Below are 25,849 nucleotides of genomic sequence, written 5' to 3' on the forward strand. Positions count from 1 at the left end.
GGTTTATGTAGCCTTCTCTGCCAGAGATACCTCTGGTGACACAATATACAACATTTCCCAGTTGTTAGAGTGGTCTCAAAGTGGATGATTTCTGCAATGTGTTTTGGACCTTACTCCCGCTAAGGTGCCGGTGTTACCCCGCTCTAGCAAAATACAAAAGGGCCCTGTAATTTCCCCCCAATTAATATTTATTTCAATTAATACTTACTAATAATTATTATTCAATTAATAACTAATAATAGGGTGCCTTGGCACTGTGGGGTGGTGGTGGGCTGCCATCAATACCACAACAGGCGGATTTTCTGTATGGAAGGAAAACAGGTCTTGGGGAAATTCAAAGGTCAATAAGTTTTATTGTAGGTAAACCTCAGAGATGTACATTGGACCAATGCACAACGCCATCCGGTTGTCTGGCTGAGTTTTTATTCTTTCCTTAAAAACATAGAATTTCAAACTGAAAAACCCGCTTTTACCATTTTTCAACAAGAACAGAGAACCCCACCTTTCCTCTGTGCTCTTTAAGGGAAACAGTTAATACTTTGTTTTTTGTGGGTTTCTGGGGCTATGTGGCCATGTTCAAGAAGAGTTTATTCCTGACCTTTCATCCACATCTGTGGCTGGCATTTACAAAGAAGATGCTGCAAACTGAATTCTCTGAAGATGCCAGCCACAGATGCTGGTGAAACGTCAGGAATAAACTCTTCTAGAACATGGCCACATAGACCCAAAACACCACAAAAAACTATGGATGCCGGGCATGATGAAAGCCTTCGACTTCATAGTGAATACTTTATTTCCAAACCAAGGCTCTCTTCCTTTTTTCCCTCCAGGGTGACCAGTCGCCCTAACCCTAAAAGGAGAACAAGGCACCACAAAATGTAGGACATTCAAGGAAAGATGTAGGACACATGTGGGAAAATGGAGCAGAGAACACAATAGGGGGAAGACAGCACAGAGTCAGTAAAGAAGTAGTACAGGGATACAGGGTTAATCTAAATGAATTTAAGTCTCCAGGACCACAATTCAAAAAGGATGTTGAGAAGCTGGAGTGTGTCCAAAGGACCACTAAAATGGTGGAGGGTCTGGACACCATGCCTTGTAAGCAAAGACTTAGGGAGCTGGGGATGTTTAGCCTGGAGAAGAGACAGTTAAGAGGTGATATGATACTGTTTAAGTATTTGAAGGGGTATCATATTGAGGATGGGGCAAGCTTGTTTTCTGTTGCTCCAGAGATTAGAATGCGGAACAATGGATGCAAATTGCAGGAAAAGTGATTCCACCTCAACATTAGGAGCAACTTCCTGACAGTAAGGACTGTTCTCAACAGTGGAATACACTCCCTCAGAATGTAGTGGAGACTCCTTCCTTGGATGGTCATCTGTCAGGGATGCTTTGACTGAGAGTTCCTGCATGGCAGGCAGGTTGGACTGGATGGCCCTTGAGGTCTCTCCCAACACATCGACCTATGTGCTTCTATTCCAAAAATGGTTAAAGTGCTGGCATCCCACAAAAGCAAGCCCATTTGCTATTGGTTATCACCCACAGAGCACAACAAGCGGTTAAAGCATATTAAAGTGGGTGCAATGCAGATTTGACTATCAAAAAGGAGACAAACAAATCCCCATTGCCAGCGTAGAAATACTTTTTCTGACCATTCTCAAAACTGACATTTCTACAAGTGCTCCAGGAAGGGGAGGGGATACAGAGGGGGGATCCCCTTTGTCATAGAAGCCCCTTTGCAAACTCCAAAACCACACACACACACACACACACACACACACACACGGTCCATAAGTCTGCTTGAGTCCATGCCCTCCTTTTCCAGGGCATGTCCTCCATTTCTCCCTTCTGTCCAGGAGGACTTCCAAAGTCTCCTCCCTCTGCCTTCTCCCAGCAGCTCTTCCCTTAATTAGAGGAGGAAAAGTAGCCAGGAAGCTTAAAGAGGTGAATGTGTGTGTGTGTGTGTGTGTGTGTGTGTGTGTATCCCTTTAAGGGATGAGAGCATTCTCCCTCTTTGGCACAGCAAGGCACCCTGAGAAATGAAGTCATCTGAGGCTTGCTTTCCACACTGCTGCCATGATGAGAAGGGAGTCAAACTGCAGGCAAAATGGACATGTAAATCCAGTAATTTTGCAAATTTGCTCATTTGTTGATTCACCTCCCATTCTCCCTATATTCTATCCAGATTGGGTGCAGCATCATGTGATAAGCAGCTGTGAAGTTGTCTCTAAAGCCCTGAATGACCCTCCAATGTCCCCACTTTAACTCTACAATTTCCCTCGTGTGATAAAGCCCTATGACCAGATGAACTAAGTGAAAAGGTATCAAAAGAACTGGCAAATGTAGGGGTGAAACAGACCACCCCTTTGCACTGCCTTCCAGGCAGCTTGGCATCACAGCAGTTACATTTTTACATGGAGTGGCCATAGCGCAGACAGAAAAGACAGCTATTTGCTGCTCCCTTTTCTGGCAGCTTCAAGGGGGATTGGGGAATACAATTGCAATTCCCTAATCCAATTTAAAGCCACCTCTTCTGCCGGTCTATTCTGTCCTGTAATATCAGAGCCATTGGCAATAATCTTTGAAAACTCCTGGAGGACAGGAGCAGTCCCAACAGACTGGAGGAGGGCAAACGTTGTCCCCATCTTCAAAAAGGGGAAAAAAGAGGATCGTCCAGTTAGTCTGACATCACTACCAGGAAAGATTCTGGAGCAGATCATTAAACAGAGAGTCTGAACATCTAGAAGGCAATGCCATAATCACAACATGGGTTTCTCAAAAACAAGTCATGCCAGACTAATTTGATCTCTTTTTATATATATATAAAATTGCTAGTTTAAGAAATGGAAAAGAGAAAAGGGAAATGTAGTCTATGTTAAAAGTAGGATTAAAAAGATATTAATGATATTCAGAGTACATTGGGTGAAACAGAAGAGGGATTTTAGTAAGGTTTAGAGTAAGTGAAAGAAATTAGAAAAAGGAGATGAAGAAGAAGGAGTATGGGAGAGAGAAGAAGGAGAAAATAGAAAAGGAAAGTTACGATAGTAGTGTAGAAAGAAAAGAAGGAAAAGAGAGAAAAGGAAAGGAGAAAATAACAAGAAAGGATTTTAAGAGGGGGAAACAATGAAGATAGTAGTGATCTGAAAAGTTTATGTTTTTCTTTAGTTTTAGAAGTGTAAAGATTTATATGTACTATGCTGGTATGTATGTATATTGTGACAGTCTGTAACATTTGTTTGTAATGTTATTTATGTTTGTATTGTGTGTAATTAAAATAAAAATAAAAAAGGATAAAATTACTAGCTTGATAGATGAAGGGAATGCTGTAAATATAGCATATCTTGATTTCAGTAAGGTTTTTGACACAGACAGTCTGTGAGCATCTAGAAGGCAATGCCATAATCACAAAAAGTCAATATAGGTTTCTCAAAAACAAGTCATGCCGACTAATCTGATCTCGATCTCTCTTTCTGATAAAATTAGCAGCTTGGTAGATGAAGGGAATGTGGAAGACATAGCATATCTTGATTTCAGTTAGGCATTTGACAAGGTTCCCTGTGATATTCTTGCTAACAAACTAGTAAAATGTGGGCTAGACAGTGCATCTGTTATGTGGATTTCTAATTGGGTGACCAGATGAAGCCAAAGTGTCCTCGGCAATGGCTCCTCTTCATCCTGGAGAGAAGTGACCAGTGGGGTGCCACAGGGTTTGCTATTCAACGTCTTTATCAATGACGTGTATGAAAAAAATAGTGGTCATAGGTTAGAAAGCTGGTCCAAAACTAACCAAATGAACTTCAACAGGAAGAAATGTAAGATACGGCACTTAGGTAAAAGAAATGAAATGCACAGATGTAGGATGGGGGATACCTGGCTTAAGGAGATTACATGTGAAAGGGATCTAGGAGTCCAAGTAGATCACAAGTTGAACATGAGTCAACAGTGTGATGCGGCAGCTAACAAGGCCAATGCAATTTTAGGCTGCATCAATGGAGCATATCCAAAGGAGGGCCACCAAAATGGTGAAGGGTCTTGAAACCATGTCTTATGAAGAACGACTTAGGGAGCTGGGGGTGTTTAGCCTGGAGAAAAGAAGGTTAAGCGGTGATATGATAGCCTCGTTTATATATTTGAAGGGATGTCATATTGAGGAGGGAGCAAGCTTGTTTTCTGCTGCTCCAGAGAACAGGACGCAGAACAATGGATGCAAGCTCCAGGAAAAGAGATTCCACCTGAACATTAGGAGGAACTTCCTGACAGTAAGGGCTGTTCGACAGTGGAATGTGTTGCCTCTGAATGTAGCTAAGGCCTGTTACAGACTGCCAAAATAAAGCTGCTTCGGGTCTCTCTGGAGGTATGCTATTTAAATGATGCATGGGTCCTAAGAGTCCAGAGGTTGCGCCAAAGCCACACTCCATTCCTAAGCACTGGAGTGCAGCTTTGGTGCAGCTTCCGGACTCTTAGGATGCATGCATCATTTAAACAGCATACCTCCAAAGAGACCCGAAGCAGCTTTATTTGGGCAGTCTGTAACAGGCCAAAGTCTTTCTTTGGTGAGTTTCAAACAGAGGCTGGATGGCCATCTGTCAGGGATGCTTTGATTTGGATTTCCTGCATGGCAGAATGGGGTTGGACTGGACGTCTCTTGCGATCTCTTCCAACTCTATGATTCTATGGCATGATCAAATAAAAACACTCAAAACACTCATGTAGATTGCAAAAAAGACGCTTTTTAGCCATTCTCAAAATGGAGGGCATTTTGGGGATCCCTGTTTGGAGAGAGAAGCCTAAATGTAGGACATGTCCTGGAAAAAGAGGACATGGCTGGTCTCTCTTTTCACTCTTGTGCCTGTCTAAGAACTCGACGCTGGCGCAGCAGCAGAGAACACACAAGTCGCCTGCGCATGCGCAGTGCCTTCTTTGGAGGAGGGAGGGGGAGCAAAGCAAGCCACGGGGGGAAAAACCGTTTACTTTCCCCTTTACTCTGTGCTTCTGCGCGCGCTCCCTCTCCAGCGCGCGCCAGTAAGGAGAGAGAGAGAGAGAGTGCGCCTGCGCAGTAGCCTCTGCCTCCCTTTCGCCCGCGCCGTTAGCTGCCGCTATACGCTGGGAATAATAATAATAATAACGTTAGAACGGTTAGCGGAGGCAGAGCGAGCGAGAGAGAGAAGATGGAGGGCCAGTGAGCCCCGGATCCCCAGCATTAAGGGTGAGTGAGTGAGACGGTGATGATGTGGCCCCGAGGAGGAGGCCTCCTTTCCCCGGTGGGGAGGGACCCTTCCTCGCCTCTTTGTGCCTCCCTTTTAGCCGCCACCGCCGCCGCCGCCGTCGTTGTTTCTAGGAGTGCCATCCATCCCCCCTCTCTCCCTGCTTGGCTCTTTGGGCCATCGCCTGGGCGACTGCCGTCCCTCTCCCCTCAGCAGCACGGGCAGGAATCTGGCCCACTTGGGACACAGATGGAGCCACTCAAGCCTCCCTTTGCCTTCATCCGAGAGAGGGAGCAGCCCCCCCATTCTTTCCCAGAGAGGCTGCCTCCTCCTCCTCCTCCTTCTTGCTCTGGTTCCCTGGCTGGAGCCCACCCTCCTCCCGCCCCTCTGCTTTGTGGCTCTGGGGGTCTAGCCCCCCCCCTCACCACCACTGACTCGGGGCGGGGGGGTCCCTTTGTCCACTTGCTCCCCGTGAGATATGTCATGACATATATATATATATGTCTGTGTATATATATATATATATATATATATATATATATACAGGATATATACTGTACAGACCCACAACAGTCTCTACAACTAATCAGAAGAAATGTATGTTTTATTTATCTATCTATCTTATATATAGATATAGACATACACCCCCCCCTCTCTCTCTATATATATATGTATCTTCTCTCTCTTTCTCTCTCTCTGTGTATGTATATATAGGATACAGACCCACAACATCCTCTACAACTAATAGGAAGATATATGGCCTATATATAGCTATATGTGTCCCCTGTATATATGTATCCATTCTCTCTCTCTCCCCCCCTCTCTCTCTCCTCTGTGTGTGTGTGTGTGTGTGTGTGTGTATATATAGGATACAGAACAACAAGACCCTCTACAACTAATCAGAAGCAATATATATATATATATATATATATATATATCCCCTCCCTGTCTCTTATATATATATATTTGTATCCTGTCTCTCTTTCTCTCTATATGTATATATAGGATACAAGAAGCCTCTACAACTAATTGAAAGCAATATATATATATATCTCCTCTCTCTTTCTCTCTGTATATATAACTCCTATATATATATATATATATATAAATATATTCGTATCCTCTCTCTTTCTCTGTCTATGTATATATAGGATACAGACCAACAAGAGTCTCTACAACTAATCAGAAGCCAGTCAGTTATATACATTCCAGCAAATGGAAGCTTGTGTGTGGTTCAAAGGATCATCTGAGCCTTTTGTATTCCAGCCTTCCCTGCAGCTTCAGTGTGAAAAGCGATTAGTTGTAAGGGCTCTTGCGGGTGTGTATCCTTAAAAAAACATGTCCCACCAAATTGAAGGTTATGTGTGGTTTAAATGAGAATCGGAGTCTTTTGTATCCCACCCGGAGTATGGAAAGCCCCCTCGCGTGATAAGATATTTTTTTAAAAATAGATTCCTATTACAAGAAGGATCTTTTTTGTATTAAAAAAAAGATAGACATTTTCTCTGATAACATTGGTATATATGCTTTTGTGCAACCTTTGGTATACATGGTTTTGTGTCATCTTTGGCCTGTAAGGAGAGTCCACAGAGAAATGCATATGGCTTCTCAAAAGATACACATATCAGGGAATTAACGGCCTTTTGTAGAAAGCCTCATTCCAGAAAGGTTCATTTTATGCACATGGTTGGCGTCTAGTCCATAGCAGCTGGATTGGTTGCACAGGCTATTAAAAAAAATAAAATCTTAGAGTGGTTTGAAATATCCAGCGCTTTATGAAAGAGGAAGATGACTCGACGGAGGAAGCATCTGACAGCTCTGCAGATGAGCCTCCTTTTGTGATCTCATCCACTCATTGCTTGGAACCGGATGCTGGAGATGGGGGAAGAGAAGAGGAGGGCTGCTTCGGCTCCGGAGCGTTTTCTGGTACAATGTGCATTTACAATTCAGTCCATCTAGCCTCTGGTGTCAGGTAAGACGATGCTTTTGCATCTGGGCAGGGAATTGTTAAATGCATTAAAATGGCTGTGGCTGCTCAGAAGATGGAACTCACATACAAGAGCTACGATGTTCTGATTAAGAAAACTGAGGGCTTGAGTTACTCTTGTTAGCTTTCCATTAATTTTACTGCCGGCTAGACTGTGCCAGACAAAAGCCAGTATGGTTTTCCTTTCAGCTGTTAGAAAAGAGCAAATAATAATCAGGCAGTGTGCCTTCATATTTTGAATACTCTCAATCCAGTTGTTTTCTCATTCAGTAATAGCAAAGCATGCTCTTCGTAAATTATTTATCTGAAGCAGGATACTTGAGTTTTTAACACAACTGAGAGCTTTATCACACTAGTGAGAAAATGGGAGTTAAACGCAATGTAAATTAAATTCGGATTTAAACAGAACTTGTGAATTTGGGAAGTTTATCACACTGAATTGCTGCTAAAACGAAATAATGCGAAGTTAATCCGAATGCAAAGTGGAAAAAACCAGCAGCTTTTTAAATTCAGTTTGTTCCGAATTTAAAAAGCTACTGGTTTTCTCCACTGTGCGTTCAGATTAAATTCACGTTATTTCACGTTAACTGTGACGACATGTGATAAACTTTGGCCATTTCCGGGTTATCTTCACGTTATATCACATTTAACTCCCGTTTTCCCGTGGGATCTCGCGAGTGTGATAAACTCATAAGTCTTGAACCTTTTTGGTGTTAGGCTTTTGTACTACTCTGCAAGCAAAAGAGATACTGTATTACATTAATGAATGGGACCTACATTTGAATGAACTACAGCCCTGTTAAAGAACATAGTACTCTTTAGTGTTACAGTTATTGTCTATCTGTTCTGAATGTAAGCTTGTGATGAGTGGTATTTTATCAATAAATAGTTAAAATGTTTGAGAAGCTTGTGAATAGCTTGTAACTGACAACAATAAAAATAAAAGGGGTAATGCTTCAGTGTTAACGTGTCTTGAGTTAGAAACTAAAAATTTGGGAAAATGCCTCATGTTAATCTTTATTGTACATTAAGTGAGGTTGATTATGAAGCTTGTCTCCTAGCATAAGGAAATCTGTATCATTATGAACTGTGCAGTAGTTGGCAAACAGAAGGACCATAGTAAGGGTTGACAGAGGTGTTAGAGACATTAGAGGGCAATGGGGAGAAGGGGAGAAGAATTTGAACAAGTAGTCCAGAAGATGCAGTTATTCAGCTAATTATTCAACCAGGTGGATTGTTTGGAAGTCTATTGAAATAACGAGGAAAAAGATCAATTAAATTCATGGTTGTCATTTTGAAAGTGAAATAGTTATTGAACAAGTACAGTACACATAATACATGCCTCTTTAAAAGGTACTGATTTCTTTCTGAATTAGAGTCTGCTTGTAAACTGGGGCCCGTTGCAGACGGGCCTAATAGTATGGACTCAGTCCGTACTAGGGTTAGAAAGGGGCGTCACTTCCGGACACCCCTAACCCTAGCATGGACTGAGTCCGTACAAAATGGCGGCGCCCGTTCCACACGGGGGCTGCCATCTTTATGTAGCGGACGCACTGCGTCCGCACGTCACGTGGCGGTTATGACGCCGTGAGTGCGGCATTGGCGCCTCGCGGCATCATAGCCACAACACATAGAGAAGCACCATTTTGGCGCTTCTTTTTAGCTGCGCCGGGAAGCCTCGCGGTTTGGCCGCTGGGGCTTCTCGGTGCAGCTAATGATGGCACAGGCAGAGCGCCGCTTTTCGGCGCTCTGTAACGCGCCTGGGATTATAATCTAAAATTTTCAAGTGAGTGCAGCCCACTTGCCTTTTGTCCTGCAGAATTGTATCTTAGAACCATGTTCTACTGTATGCACACAAACAAGGGTTGCAAGTAGGACTTCTTGTTTTTAAGATTAAGGTTGTAGGGGCTGCTTGCTTATGTTGTCAGGTACTAAGGCCCCTTGTACTTCCTTCTGAGTAAATTTTCATAGGACTTGGCTGTAGCAACCGTTCAAAACTTTCCAAAGACAATGCTTCACAATAGCAGGTCAGTTTATCAATTACATTAAACTTTCTTTGTTAAATGGAAACAAAGTTTTAGAGCCTTTAATATTCATAAACTGACAGCTGAATCATTGCCAAATTCAAGGTACTGTACTATAGTTCCAGGGCATAGAGTGGAAATGCAGACTACATTATAGGAGCTCAGGGGGGAAATTTAGCAAGAGACATGATCTGAAAGAGTGGTCAAGAAAAATGGAATAAGTGGGATAGTATACAAAACATTTGCTCCTTGTCTCTGATGATTTCTTAATCCCTGCATCCTGTAAAAAGCTCACAGTAATACAGATGAGACATTAATTATTGTGTTATTTATAATCTTAGCCGGCAGTGAGCTCTTTCAGCTGGGTGTTTTCAGACAGAAAAGGCACTTTAACCTAATCTTCAATACATCATAATTCACTTTGAAGAAACTGTGTGGATATTTTAGTTTTCATGTGTACCTGTATTATCCTGTTGAACCCAACTTCTTAAGTTACATACTTGAAGTTTAAGAGGTCAATTTATTTGTTTGTTTATTTAATATGTTTAGTGTGTGACCATTGCACGATTCTTCTCCTGTCTCATCCTAAATAGTTTGAGGCTTTTCTTCCCACTTACTTCAGCTTCTTTATTATTAAGTGTTTTTAATATTCCTGGTAGCGTGTTTTGAATGTTGATACTTATAAATCACTTCAAGCCACTCCTTTGTGAACAAGAAGAAAATAACTTGTTTTTACAGAAAGAATTTATGATGGTATCTCTTTTGGAAGTGGGTTCTCAAAGCTTGTGGTTACAGTATGTACATCACTTGTTACAAATTGATTTTGTTTCATTTCACTCAATGACTTCGGTTACACTGTGTTTTAGTTCCTCACAGCACCTTTCAGTAAAGCTGATTCATTAGGAATACAAATCCGATGAACCTCTAGCTTTATTCGTAAGTTACAATGCCACATAATAAGGTGGTTTTGAGCCTTCCCTTTACTGGCCCTCCACTGCTCAAAGAAGGTAACACTTTAAACTAATAGCATAGTACTTCTTTTGTCCTTTTTAAAATCCTTTCTCCTTATATGGGAGTCTGAATCCCATCCAGGCTGAATTTTTATTCCCAACTGCACTCCTGGCAGTTCTGTGACACACTCCTTCGTGTCATTGGACTTCCTTTGCCCTTTTAAAACCTGTCCTCCTTACATGGGAGTTTGAATCCTCTTAAGAGTTATATCTCAGTTCTAACTGCACACCTGGCGGGTCTTATTGCACTCCTAACAGTTTCTGATGCACTCCCCAGTGTCACAGTGACTTTGTCCCTTTTAAATCTTTCTACCTTACATGGGAATCTGAATCCCATTAAGGCACATATTTACTTCTAACTACACATATGGCAGTTCTGACTGCCCTCTTAGCAGTCCTTGACACACTCATCCATTCTCAATGGCTCCTCCTCCTTTTTATAGCTGCTCATCAGGCAGTCCCTCACCCTTTTGCCAGCCTGGCTCCGATTGGCTGTTCTGAATACTGTATTCCATTTTGCCAGAGTCTCTCTACACTTATTTTTTTTTTAAATAGTCTATTTTATCCACTCCACGTAGAGTGTCCTTGTAGGGTCTGTCAGTTTTATCACTGGATTCTACCGTTGGAGAGGCTCTGAAAAGTTTGCTTAAACTTTCTATCTTCTTAGGATGTCCGTTTTCAAGGGGTCACTGAACAACAGTTATTGGGAAACTAGAATGCAGGATTGCACTCCCTGTGGAAGCCTCTGGGTGGTCACTGTGAGAAATACAATGCTAAACTGGATGGATCTTTGGTTTAATCAAGCAGGGCTCCAAACTAATGCTTTTAATTATTACATTTACTTCTTTTTATATGTTGAAGGCTCATAAAGGAGTTTTAGGACACTAATAGAATAGAGTCAGAAGAGAGGATTGAAAATGTAGTCCAACACTGCATCCCTAAAACATTCTCAGAATATCCTTAAAACTTTCAAGAAGAGTTGCCATAGGCAAGTTACTCCAGTGCTAATTCATACTTGGGCTGTTCAGACGTCAGAAGGATAGAGGCTGCTGTCGTCACAGATGATGGTTTAAAGCAGAGGGGAAGGCAAAAGTAGATAAGTTATTCTTCATCTCATGGTTTAGAAATTGAAATAATGGTTTCAGTTCTCTATGCAATTTATGCTAGTGGTAGTTTGATGTGATGTCTCAGTTAGGCAGGGTTACACAAATCCTGCTTGCTTTAGTTGTTTGACCAAAATTTGTGGTTTTCTTGCCACTTCAGGACCTTGACCTCCCTCTGCATCTCTGTGCAAGGCCAGAGACAATCCCCAGCTCCAAAGTGAGCTGCGATTGTCCTAGTAGTTGTGGCTGGCCTCAGTGACTGAATTCTGTATTGGAATTGGGAGCGGTAAATTGTTTGACATTGGGCTATAGAAGCACTTACTGCATTCATCAAAACCAAGCTACATAGGCCCAGTACTCCAATCAGACCAGTATCCAAAGACAGTCTCTTGTTGTACTTTTCAGGTTGGAGCTGAAGAGAATGATAGGCTCTTCTCCGTAACTGCATCACACCCAGACAACACAACTGCAGAAATGACCCATTCCTTCCATAGCTGCAAGCTGTAGAGCAAAGGTGGAGCTCTTCTCAGCAGCTGAAGATGTACTTGCCATAGTGAACATAACCGTGCACTGCTAAAGGTGATCGTTATATTAAGAAGAACGTCATAGTTTGAACCATTATTTCTTTTCTGAGCTCAGTTAAATGGAGAAGGAACTTCCATTTCTGTCTGTGCAAGTCGGAATTATAAAATACATACTTCTGTGTAGTCTAATTTTGTCAGGGATATATTTGTAGTCTTCTTTGGCATCTTTTCTCCACCAGGAGTAACAAACAAAACTGCTATTTTGGATACAGAGTAATTCATAGTGCCATAAACAGTAATTTTAAGAAATATATTCCTACAAAATATATTTTGCTGAACTGAGCCTTGTCAGTGGTTTGTTAAATTGTGATTATTTACATACAAGAGATCAGTAATTCAACTGGAGTTTTCCTCTGCTTCCTTGGCCCTTCTGCCTGCTCAACACTATATGCCTAAGCTCTCTTACAGTATACATTCCTCCTTCTCTTTTCATGTTGTGATACACATTTTGTCTTACATATTGGGAATGATTTTGATTATGATTTTCCATATTGGGGCAAACTTATTGTTTTGCATATCAGAGCATACTGACTGGATCTCTGTTTTTTTTTTTTCAAATGCCATGGGTCTTAGCTGAGGAGGAGAGATCTGCTGTAGTTAAAATTTTGGCAGAGAAGGAGTTTTGAACTGACCTACACTAAACGTCTAAGTTTGTCCCTGCACACTTTAGTAGTAGCACACAGTTGGTCCTGCTCAGGAGTCCAAAGGACTGGTGGTTATCCCATGTTCTTTTAGGCAATTGTTTTATTCAAACCTGTTATGCTCATATATTTGTAAATAAACAGATGCTGCAAAGATAACCATAAGTCAATTCCTAAGAAACAAATTATGTAAAGAAGAAACTCTCTGGCACCTGCCACTGCCATGGTTGCTTACAAGCTGTCCCTACAATGTAGACACTTCACATAGAGCAGAAGTGGGAATCTCAAGGCTCTTCTACACACACACACACACACACACACAGGCCACCTTGGAGAAGTTTTAACCATGAGGAATAGTTTTGTTGGGAAACACTATTTTGTACATCCTGAAATAGCCAAAACAAAACAAAACATTGGCCCTCAAACTAGCCAGAACATTAATTCTCATGCCAGATAATGGTGGAGGTGCAGCCCACCAAGCAACAAGAGGATTTTCTGAATGTGTTAACCTCTGATGTGGAATCTCTATAAAAGTACATGTGTCTGTATAGCATGTTTCATTGAAAACCATTCACCATGTTTAGATCCAGACTGATCCAGTAGCTGAATTAGTTGTTAAGCAGTTGAATTTATAACTGATATGTCCTTAGTATTTACTATGCATCACAGCAATCAAGTCTGTGGTAGAAGTCTTGTGAACAGGTGATAGCATGTTAAGTCTGTTTTATTATTACTTCCAATCTGCTTTCAATTTAGTATCTTCTAGCTGTGTTTGATATTAATGGGCTCTTCATTGCAGAATTTAACATTACAATTTTCTGATATTCTTTCACCAGTTATTTCCAGTACTATAGCACTATAACTCTCTTTAGCACTCTGAGTTTCAAATTTCCCCCCAGCTTGGCACCAACTATTCTTTGACAGTCACAAACCCACTATCTAATGTGTCCCAAACCTTAATGTGTTTCTGAAATCACTTCAGACAGCTGCTTGTTGAAACAAAGTAATAAATTCATGTACAAGGCAGGCTGAAGTATCTCTTTTAGTGGATGGTGTTCACAATTGTACAGTTTATAAATACTTTATTGGTTACACAGTTTAACAGTTTCTTTAGCTTGTCTTTGTAATTATTTCTTTATAGCTTTATACAGGACACTCTTCCCTTACACAGGGGATTCGTTGTGAACCCCCCCATGTAAGGGAAGTTCCGTGAATGCTTTAAAACAACAGGGCTCATGGATGCGACAGCGGCATGGTGCGCATGCCGCGGGCACATGTACCATTGTCTTTTATTGCGAGCTTTCAGCTTACGCCGCATAAAACATGCCCAGGTATGACGCAGGCACATTGTATATATATTCCCTTACAGATTAAGTTCTCACAGAACCTGTATTTAAATTTTTGTATCGTATAACCCTTCTGATTACCTGTGACTCCACAAGTCACCAGACGCTATGTAATCTCCCGCAGGACACTACAACAATTTAATTTAGGACACTCTTTGTCCCTTTCTTGGGTACCTAAAACCCTTTCTAACTGCCCTCAGGGCAGCCTAACCTAACCTCAAGGGCTCTTCACCCCTCAGGGAACACTAAACACCAACCCCTTTCAAACCTGCGCCTCCCTCTTATATACTCACTTCTGGGAGCAGCCCCCACCTTTTCCTGGCTTCGCTCCCATTGGCTAGTGCTAAGGTTCTAATCTCTTGTCTCCACAACCATCTTTAACAGAGATAGATAACTCTTGCCTCAGGTTCCCAGTCTCTCTACAAGTCTTGTGAGACTGAAAACACTTGGTGAGGCTCTTATGTCCTTATTAATATGGTGTTGGACTGCTTTCATGTGCATGCACTGCTTATGAAACAAGCAAAGAGGAAAAACAGGTGCCAAGCCCAAATCAGGCAATGGGGATGGGGGGCAGAAATTGAAGGAGCAGATTGTTGAAAAGCAACCAGAAAACTTATCCCAGCTTGAGGCATGCAGAGGTCAGTCTACCTGACTGGCAGAAGAAAGAAAAGACTGCTTGAAAATTCTCTATACCTGCTTAACCTTGGCTCAGCCTGGAGTTGGTGGATAACCCAAGATTGGGCTGCTGGGGGCAGGTATGGGAGCAGATTATCAAAAAGCAACTCAGCCAGCTCCTCCAGGCGTGAGCCACACACAGTGGTTGTAGGGCCATATCATATCATGCAGCTTCATCTTTCTCTTTCCCCTATCTGGATGGACCTACCTCTGCATAGAGGTCTGCAGCTGGGAGTAGTTGATTGGGTTGCTTTTGGGGAATGTGCTCCCTCACTCCCCATCCCCAGCAGCATGGGCTCCCTGGAAATCCATCCAGAGCGCTCACCTAAGATCAGGCCACCAAGGGGAGGCTATGGGGCAGCTATATTGTCAAAAAGCAAACCAGGAAACACCCCTTCACTTGAGTCATGCAAAAGCAAATGTGCAGCCATTTCAAGCAGCCTTGTTCTTCATTCTCCTCCCAGATGGGCAGACTGACCTCTGCATTCCCCAAGTAGGGAGGAGTTTGCTGGGTTCCTTTTCAATGATCTGCTCCCTTGATTTGTCATCCTCCAGAAGCCTGACCTGGGGCTGGCATCTCCCCCCCCCCCCCATGAGTGCATGCATAGATAAGTGGTTCAAAGTAAGCTTCCATAAGCAAGAACTGACAAAAGCCTTCTGTTACAATGCTTGCAAATTACAGTACACTCGTCTTTTCCTGTTCATGGACTTGGAGTTCACAGTTATGGTCCTTTGCGGATGGCAAGCGAGGTGGGGCAAAATGGCACGTGTGAGAGCATGCTGCCATTATGATCAATGGGGCTCGAATATCTATGATTTCAGATTCGTGGATGTGTGTGTCTGGAACAGATCTCCCGCAAATCGGGAGGGACATAACATCTATATGCCTTTCATGTAACCAAAATATCTGAAAGACTACCTCTGACCATATGAACGTGACTGTAATTTGAGATTTTTCAGCTGAGGCCCTGCTGCATGTCCCACGACACAGGGGCATCCACACTGATCAAATGATCAGAAAGTCCCAGATTTTGTTTCTGTTCTTTCTGCTTTTATTTTGGAGATTCATACACATTTTGCTTATCCCAGATACCTTAATGCTGAATTTTTCAAGCCCTGTCCCTTTCTCATTCTTTTTTTTTTAAAAAAATATTATCTTGAAATAAAATTTTATGCATTTCTGCTGTAATGATATTCATATTTTCATAAGTGAAATTCTCATGCATTCTTAATGTATCATCAGCATGTCTTTGTTGGAAAAAAACAGATGAGTTGTTAAATTTAATTTGATAAACAGTTTCCTGCAGTTTGAAAATTCCAATGTAAAATGCCCCCTGCCTCTTGAGCAATCTTTCTCCACATGGCTAAAATGAACAGATTTTTGAGAGGTAAGCCAAAATAATGTGATTAAAAATAAAGTACATTTAATCAATTAAGAGACGACTCTTACTACTACAACAACTACTACTATTTCTTCCCCCTCCTCTTCCTCCTTGAGAGATTGAGATTATTTCCGTAAATCATCATTTAAAATAGACAATTCTTAATTCCCACTCGCCCTTCTTACAGTGCACACAATTTATTTAGTTAATTGAAATATTTTTATCCCTAGATTTGAGGGCAGTATAGATGCAAAATCATTTTAAATAGTCTAAAACAAATTAAAATAGAATTGAAAGTTGTTCAAACAGACTACAAGCATATTAGTTTTATCAGATAAAATTAGTTTAAAAAGTATTAAAGTCTAAAAACATGTATGTATAAATTATAGAGGAAATCAGTGAGGCTCAATAAAAATAAAAAACAATGGTTAAACTTTGGCTGGAATGAAACCACTATTAATACACTCCCCCCCCCCCCCCCCCCAATAATGGGCCCTGTAACGAAATGTTGCTGCATGATTTTTGTTGTTGTTCAGGGCACCAACCACTCGATTTTAACCTTCACTCATTTTTCTTCATGTTTTTCTCATTTTTCTTCATATTTTCAATGAGTAGTCTGTATTCTGTGCCTGTGTAGTATGCTCCTTTTCCTTTTTTTAATTATATATTTATTAATTTTGACATAAACAATCTAATTCACAACCAAAACCCGTAAACATTTAGAAAGAAAAACAAAGAAAACTTAAAAAGAGAGAAATTAAATAAGATACATTAATGTACATATGTAACTTGAAATAAACTAATACATAATACTAAAACACGGTAATTAAGCACTAGATACTATTTGTGGAATATGCTCTTTTTCACTGGGGTTTTTGGCATGATGGGAGCGGGGGAGAAATGTGGTGATCCCACTTCTGCCTAGTTATCATTATACCAAAATCTTGGATTTCTCCCTAGATAATATGTGTGCAGTTCTCTTAGGCCATTGAAGAAAAGCTTACTGTGCCATTCCATGACACAACCTGTCTTGAATAATCTGATTACTTTATAGAAGCAGTAGTGAATAAGTGGATAAAGGGAATTAAAGATGGAATCTTAACCTTATTGACTTGAGTACTACAAGGGCACAATGTCAATGTGTCACTGATTAAAAAGATATCCATTAAATGTCTAGATATTTTCATATTGTTGCGATGCATCATAATGATTCCAAACCAGATAAAGTAGGGAAAGCTGGAAATATTGAGGGCTCAACCTTTTGGTAAGTGGAAAAATACTTGAAATGACAACATCATCAAGTATGTGCTGTTTTTCTGGAGTGAGGTCTCGATAAACCTATGGTCTATGCTTGACTAAGTCAACCTCATGTATAAGTCAAAGGCAGGTTTTGTGGCCAAAATTATGGATTTTGGTATGACCCATGGATAAGTCAATAGTAAAGCTGAGGAATATGTAACAAAGGATGTAGAGGCTGAAGCTAAGAAATATGATACCAAAGAACTTAGAAAACTCTAGTAGGCATAACTGTGCTCAACCTAAAGGCTAGATGAATAAGGAGAGAATTATGATAAATTCTGGCTGTGCGATGTGTAGGGGAGGCAACCAGGTGCAGGTAGGACTTAGAAAATGTACATGTGTCAAAAAAGATGTAAAGGCAAAGCAAAGAAAGTGGAAATTGCATTAACAGTATTTATAGCCTTTAACTTCAGTCTGATAACTTTGCCTGATTTTAACCTTGAAAAGCTGGCAAATGTACACAAATGTCTTGTTCAGATCCTTCAGTGCCTGATTCCTCTCTGTGCTCCTTTGAAGGGAAGCTCTGAAGTGGTGCCACTGCCACCATATTCCCATCCAGACATTCAAGACGGTCTAAAGTGATGATGAAGCAGAGAGAGTGGGGGAGGGGGGTGTCAGTGCTTCTTTTAGGTTCTCCTGGGTTGGATTAAGGTCTCATCTTTTGCCATTCAGTGTACCCAGAGATTCCTGGAAGTGCTGATTAGACATGTTTTGATTCCCTACTTTTCCTTTTTTTGTTTGAAACTGGGAGAGGAGAGGGAAATAAAAACATGCTGAAACATCTGGCAGAAAAGTCCTACCTAGTGTTTATATCAGGAACTCTATGATCTCAGAATGCATGATCATGCTTGGGTCTCTGAGTGATGTCATCTAGCCCACACAGAGTTTACGACTGAGGAAACTTACCTCTCCCTTCATACAATTCCAGCATCCTTTCTATGGAGAAATCTTGAGGGGAGACACTTTGTGGTTTATGCCGAATGAAGAGATAACTCGTACCCTTTCAATATGCCAGAGGACTTGGGGAAGGAGCTAGCCCCACTACATTCCTATCTGGGCTCAGGAATGGGAAGAAATGTTTAGGTTTTGTACATGTCCTTGGTAGGCTCCAAAGAAGAGACTGTTGCTCTACTGTGTTAACTGTGTGCAATGTAATACGTAGGGGTGGCAAGATCAAGACAATCACAAATGATGGCTGACTGCTGACAACCCCCAAAGTTTCTAGGCCTTTGGCTAAAAATAGCAAAACTACGATTTTCTGGAATACTCCTCTTTAAAAAAAATTAAAAATTTAATGAACAATGTGGGGGGGGGTGCCTAACTAATAAGATAAATGATCAATCACTATATTAATGAAAAACAGGCCACAGCAAACCTTACCGTTAACTGTAATATCTAGACATCATACAAAACTTATTTCCATAAATCTTGATGCTTTGAAGGGGGTGAGAGCTCTTGCGACTGGGCATTAACATATTCAATAAGGGGAAACCGCTTTTCAGGAAACAAGACCTTATTGTGACCGGCTATTTTTATACACTGTTCTCTTGTTTTTCCATCAACCAAATATTTCATACCCATCTCCACCAAGTCTCCATTGAGAGATTGTCCATTTTCCAGTTCTTAGCCATTTCCAATCTTGCAATAGTCCATACCACCCTGAACACATCTAGTGTCATCTGATCTTGGAATATTCCTCTTTACGCTAAAGGCTAAGAGTCTCAAGCAAGTGCTTGAGGCTGAACCTCTCTAACTTGCAGCTGTGTCTGAGGTCCCCCCACCCCCCTTCTGAGTGAGGACAGTAATTTCTGACTATAACCTTAAACAAAAAACAAGGGCATATCAGGGATTCTTTTGTTTTGTAGTTTAAATTAAGAGTTTTGTTTGTATCAGTATTTTAGCTCAGATATTGGCAACTACAGTATCTGTAGATCATGCAAAACTGGGTTACACCCATTCTTCTGGCTGCAAAATTTAACTTTAATCCTGAATTATGAAGATTGTATTGATATTTTTTTGCTGCTGTTGCATCATACTGTTGCATCATACTGTGTGAGTACAAACACTTCTCCAAAAAACAGCACTTAAATATATTCTCTGAAACTACAGTGCCCCTTTTGAAATGAAACATCAAATTCTAATGGAATTACTGATAATATTTCATAATATGTGACAAAATAATGCTTTTTAGAGTTATTGATCTGGGAGAGGAAATGTTTTCTCTGCTAGTGATAACAAGCATCTCCTAAATAATCACTGATAAGTAGCCCCTGTAAGCAAGTCTTTGCTCGGACAATCTAGCACAGCCTTCCTCAAACTGGTGCATGCCAGATATATTGCCTGACTCTTGCTACCCTTTGTCTTCAGTTCTGTCATGGCCAAGAAGAGCTGTGGCCTTCACCTGCATCAACATTCTCTTGAAACCACCTGTAAACATCAGCTTAAGCAAACATCTCAAATAAGATGCAGGCCCATGACTCTGACATTGTCATTATTCTTCTGTATTATTTTTACCCTCCTTGTCTGGTGTATTTTACACCTTTTGATTGGCTAACCATGTTATCACCATGATGCATATTTTGGGTTTTGTTGTGTTTTGTTACATGGCTCACATAGCTACCCCTGAACACATTAGTAGAGACAGACTTGGGGTTTGCCAGTTGAGGCTATAAATGAATTTTTGATGGTGTTTTAGTTAGCCAATCAAAGCACTGTTTAGAAAATATGATTATCTGCTATAAAACTCTAGACATACATGTCAACCAGAGCTAACCAGTTCCAAGTGCAAACAGCATTTTGAAAGATGCTGTTTTGTATGTTTCAGAGAATGAAGACAAGTTGTAGGCTTCTCAAGTCCTCACATTGGGGATCAGAAAGTCCCAGACACTCTAGAAGGCAATGCTGAGCTATTTCAGAATACAGGGATCTATATTAGTCATTTTTCATGGAGTGTGTGTGTGTGGATTTTAAATGTTTAATATTGAAACTTTAGTAGTATAATGCAGTCTGATTTTTATTTAAATATATCTCTCATTGGAACAAAAGCCTGTTCTTACTTTTCTCTAGCAACAACTATGGAACACCCAGCACAGACCTTTCCTTGCAGTAGATGGACTCAGCTTTTCCCATTAATTTCCCAGTCTATGTGTGTGCATGTCCACCTGTGTGCCTGCCTGCCTTCTATAGCATTTTCTTAGGCAAGGGATAGTCGGTGGTTTTGTCAGTTCCTTCCTGTGAAGTATAGTGTACAGCATCTGTTTTGGTTGACAATCTCCCATGCAGGTACTAACCAGGACTGACCCTGCTTAGCTTCCAAGATCAAATGAGATCTGGTGCCATACTCTCATGCATACTCACTGATAGTGGATTAGAGTGGACCCCAAGTATCATTGAATTAAGACATACATACATAAACACTAAAACAATACGTAATGTATAGGGTTTGGCTCCATAGATGTGTCTCTGGTTCATACAGCAGATTTATAGTGTTCTTAGAGGAATTTAAAATATGTATCTGGGTTGCAAATCTGTCACAGTTCTGCCAGTTTACTTTTTGCTAGCTGTAGCAGTAAAGTTTGTGTTTTCTGACAGCCTTTTATCTCTACAAGTGAAACCTAAAGCTACAATGATTGTCAGGGATGATGAATATTTAATTCCCTTCCAGGTATTTTAATTTAGGCTTTTTCTGTCAGTTGTTACTTTATGTAGAGATTGTGATCAATCAACTTTGACCCAGTTATTCAGGATTTTTTAAAAAAACATAATAAGCCTTATTTCTTTGGTCTCAGTATGTAAAATGTTTTTGGGGTCTACATTTTAAAGAATATGTGTGCTTATTTAAAAAGCAGCATATATAAACTGATCCCTAACTGCTCATGGTAAGGAGCTGGTTTACTTTTGCCTGGTAGTAGAGAGGAAATGCATTGTGTGCTACCATGAAAGAGGATGTCTGTTCTTGATTCTTCCTAGTCCCATGATTTACTTATGAGGCACACCCTTGGCTCTCACAAGTGAGTGCAGCCAAACCAATTACTGTATACTATTAGCAACATGACAGTGCAATCCCATATATTTCTTTTCAGAATTAAGTACCAATAAGCTCTGGTTCTTTCAGGCAAGTGGGTAGAGACAATCATAGAGCTGGAAGGGGCCTCATGGGACATTGAGTCCAACCTCCTGCTCAATGCAGGATCTCCAGCTAAAACATTCCCATCAAGTAGCTGTCCAGCCTGATATCCAGAGAGGGAGACCGCATCACCTTTCTAGGCAATTGGTTCCATGGCAAACTGCGCTTACTACCAAGAAGTTCCTTCCAATGTTTAATTAAAATCTACTCTCTGTAACTTCAAACCATTAGACCTGGTCCTACTCCTTGGGGCAGCAGAGAACAGGTCTGCCTGTTCTTTTCTGTGACAGCTCTTGAGATATTTAAGAAGTGCAATCATGTCACCCATGAGCCTTCTCTCATCCAAGCTGCACACAAGCAGACTATACACCTAGCTCCTTTAAACTTTTGTCATATGTTTTGTTCTTCATACCTCATGCAATCTTTGTTCCCCTTCTCCGAATTTGCTACAGCTTGCTTATATCCTTAAACTGAGGTGCCCAGAACTGAACACAGTACTCCTCAGCACTCCACTCTCTCATTTGTGAACATTGTGTTCTGCCTTTATGATCCATACAGTACAGTACGTACCTTCCCACTTTTCTACATTTTAATAACTTTTTCCCAGACCGTCTGCATCATAATGTAATACATTGATCTTACATGTTTTCAGGTTCTTTTCTTGCACTCATTCTTTGCTTTTACTCAGCATCATGTTTAGTCTGTTCATTAAGTATAAGTAGTACTTGTGTAGGCTGCCAATGATAGTGTATAGTCTGCTTGTGTGCATACTTTTCCAGATATTTTTCTTCATTAGCAGCTGTGCATTTTTTCCTACATATTGAATGATACTGAAAGCATGTCACTGTTTTGCAACTTATTACTATATACAGATGCGCAAAAATATCCTTGCAAAACTGCGAGCTTCAATGTTGTGTGAGTTACCTTCAGTTTAAGTCCAATATCTTCCTTGGAAGGTGTACTGCAGTAATTTTTAGGAGTGCCATGTATTTGTCTCACCTTAAGGTTATTCATTACTATAGGTAGAGAAGGCTATAGTTATTAACACTTCTAGATTGCTGTCTACGCTGCAAAGAAGTAGGCTATCATACTGGTTTTTCTAAATCATCTAGGAATCAGTTAAACTATTTGGATTGTACTCCCCCCCCTTTCATATTCCCCTTTTGAACAGTGATTCGTCTGAGTTTCATCTAGATACATCAATCACATTTCATATTAGATTTAATTTTTTGAAATAGATTTATCCATATACTGTTAGAGTAACTTGTATTTTCATAAAGCTATTTAGTTTACATTTATTTTGGCTCAGTTTGAGCCAAGTTTTTCTATTGGAGGAGTAAAACGGAGATTGTCAGAGTTCCTTCTCTTTTGTACATGTAGCAAAGAAAATTACATAGAAGCATCTGTTTCTAGTTTTAAATAAACCACAGCTTCCTATTGTCTTCCAACCTAAGGATCTGTGGGTTAAACTGTAACTAGCAAGAACAAAGAGGATCAGAAATTGTAAGGGAGGAATGAGAAATATGCGCCTGAATCTTACCGCAGCTCATTCACAGGATGGAGAGTGATGCTTTCCCTTTATATCAGAACAGTGCCTCCATTCCCTTGTACAGTGGTGCCTCGGGTTACGAATTTAATTCGTTCCGCGGCCGCTTTCGTAACCCGAAAAGCCTTCGTAAGCCGAAATGCCATAGGCGCTAATGGGGAAAAAGCCGCGGCTCTGCCGCGGCTCCATTTAAAATAGCGCCGGAGTTTTTCGTAACCCGAAAAAACTTTCGTAACCCGAAACAATAATTCCCTATGGGATTTTTTCGTATCCCGAAAAATTCGTAACCTGGGTATTTCGTATCCCGAGGTACCACTGTACCTCCAAATATACAGTGGGCCCTTGGTATCTTGTTGGGATTTGGTTCCAGGCCCCTTGTGGCACCAAAATCCATGGTGTCATGGGACAAGAGTGGCAGGACTGGGACTTGGAGGAAGAGGCTGAGGAAGGGATCCAGGCCAGTCTTCCAGACAGGGAACAGCCTGCAGCCCTCCCTGTTGCAGAGCTTCAGCCAGCTGATCCTGTGGAATTGCAGCCTCAGCCAGCAGGACAAGGGCAAGACTCACCTGCTGATGAGATAGAGGACACAGCTGGGGTCTTACATCTAATCAAGCAAGGGGAACAAAAGGATCCAACAAAAAATAGAACTAAGACACTCAGCCAGTCCAGTCCGCAGGTTAAGCAGCAAGCAAGCGAGCTCTGATTAGAACCAGCTGGTGTCAGGCTTTTCAAGAGCTAAGTTTGCTTAAGAGTTGCTGGAAGAAATTTATCTGTTTCCTGGCCAGCATTCCTGTTACTTGTTCTCTAACGTCTGCATTTCCTATTTCGGACTTTCTTGACCCTCGGACCATGTTGATTACTGTTGCCTCCCTTGACTTGGACTTCTTGACCAATGCCTTTCTCTTAACATACTCTCACAGGCAAGACTTTTTGTCTGCTTGTGATTAGCTGCCTCTGGCTGCATCAGTCGGAGGCCAGCCTGTGTGCGTGTTTGGTGAACCAGGACACATGGATACTCAAGTCTCATTATATACAATGGTGTAATAAAATGGTGTCCCTTATATGAAATGGTAAAATCAAGGTTTGCTTTGGGGATTTTTAAAAAATATATATTTTTAAGCTGTGGATGGTCAAATATATAGTATTAGAGGGCTGACTGTACTACAGTTTAGAACTTACAGTTCATGACTTTATTTCATTAGTCCCTGTAGGTAAATATTATGTGAAGAAAAACTCTCATACATGTTAAACTCTCATACATATTCATACAATCTAGAGCCATACATACTAGAGTCCCAGGTTTCAGATGGAGAGGAGGCGGCAGATTGCCAGGAATCTGAAGCTCCTGTAGGGTCTTTCTGTGGCTGTAGAGCTGGGGCAGAGAGAGACCCTACTCCCCAGCAAGAGGTTGCAGATGCTGATTGACCCACTGCCATCATTCATGGAGTAACAAAGAGACCAAAGAGATTGCATTGTTCCCAGAGTTTGTTAAGTTGGGGACAGTGACCTAATTAGACACCTGGTATTTTGGAGACAGCTGCTCATAAATCTCCCTAGCGTCTCTGTTACTTACAACCATCTTATCTGGGTAAATGACAGTATTCTTGGCATTTAGCATTTGTGTTTTCTTGACCACTGACTGGCTATGGTTTTATGACTCTTTTTTTAAAAAAAATTATTTCTGGCTGACCCTTTATCTGGACTACTGACTTGCTGAACAACTCCTGGACTGCTCTCTTGCTTCTCCCTTCATCCTGCTGGATACCCTGTGAATGACCTGCACTAAATTAATTACTTGACAGCTCTTGTATTCCAGATGGATAGAATACAAGAGCTGTTGATTCCTGGGATGCTTGCTGACTCGAACATAAGATATCTGCACTTCTTATTGTCTTTTCTTTGAAATTCACGCTGATATAAGAAATAAATAAGAAATAAATACTTATATAGAATTATATTAGAACTCTTTTGGTTAGATTATTGTCTCACAATACTTTCAGCAGTGATTCTAACATTTAGCAGGATTCATTGTTTTAATCTATCTACATCATAGATCTTTACCATCAATATAATATTAGCATTAACCTTCAAATTGCAATGGCTTCTATAGGGTGCTACTTCTGTACATTATATTTAATACTATTATTATTGCCAGTAGTACAGTGCACCCTTTCTGCTCGCGGGGATCTGTTCCGGACACCCCCCTCCCCCATGTAAAGAAAAAATGTGTGTATTCAAGCTCCATTAGAAGTAATGGGGCTCATGCCTGTAGTGCGTGCCCCATTACTTCTTCCAGGTGCGCCAAGGCTTCTTCCAGCGCAGGCTTCCAGGATATGGTGGAAGCCGTGTATGGCACACCCACTTATAATGCGGGCGCACTGTATTTGTTTTCCAAAATGGTGAAAGCTTTACCATTCAGTTGTGTTCTGCTTTTTTTCTACTGACCTTTTTTTTAAATAATAATAATAATAATAATAATAATAATGCTATATAATAGTGTTTTAAGGGAGTTACTGGGTTTCCCTTTATAGCAGATAATTTATCAAGCTTTAATTGATGCGTCCAGGCAGTGTCCTAGAAGGCACTTTGCTTAGCATACAACATAAAGTTGCTCTCTGTGATCATTGATACTTTTAGTAAGCAAAGGACATATCTAAACACGTCTATAGTGTGTGCATATTTTAAATACTGTACTGTAAGGCTCATTTGTATTGAAGTATTAGGGAGTAAATATATGTAAAAATAAGTGGGTAAGTTCTGGTATGTTTCAGAAAAACCTCTCCTTCAAAAATATGAATTAATTCTAAGAGATTTCGGAACAATCAGTTATGATGGAAAGATTTTGTTCAAAAATATCAGAACCATTCTGTCAAATAGAGATTCTTTTTGTTGAAACAACTTGCAGTGGATTCTCATGTTTGT

At 40.7% G+C, this 25,849-nt stretch overlaps 1 protein-coding gene across 11 annotated transcripts in view; it reads left to right on the forward strand.

The window, feature by feature from the left end:
• The first annotated feature begins 5,025 nt into the window (after positions 1-5,025).
• Positions 5,026-25,849, forward strand: part of CEP170 (centrosomal protein 170) — a 145,415-nt gene continuing 124,591 nt past the window's right edge. For 8 of the 11 annotated variants that reach the window (XM_042450503.1, XM_042450523.1, XM_042450552.1 and 5 more), the window contains exon 1: positions 5,028-5,206. The gene's annotated coding sequence lies outside the window, so the exon portion shown is untranslated. Of the gene's footprint in view, positions 5,207-11,733; positions 11,908-25,849 lie in introns of all 11 variants that reach the window. The other 3 variants (XM_042450514.1, XR_006102065.1, XM_042450571.1) reach the window with 3 other exon arrangements.

The sequence above is a fragment of the Sceloporus undulatus genome, chromosome 1 (assembly GCF_019175285.1).
Source record: "Sceloporus undulatus isolate JIND9_A2432 ecotype Alabama chromosome 1, SceUnd_v1.1, whole genome shotgun sequence".
NCBI classification, from domain to species: domain Eukaryota; kingdom Metazoa; phylum Chordata; class Lepidosauria; order Squamata; family Phrynosomatidae; genus Sceloporus; species Sceloporus undulatus.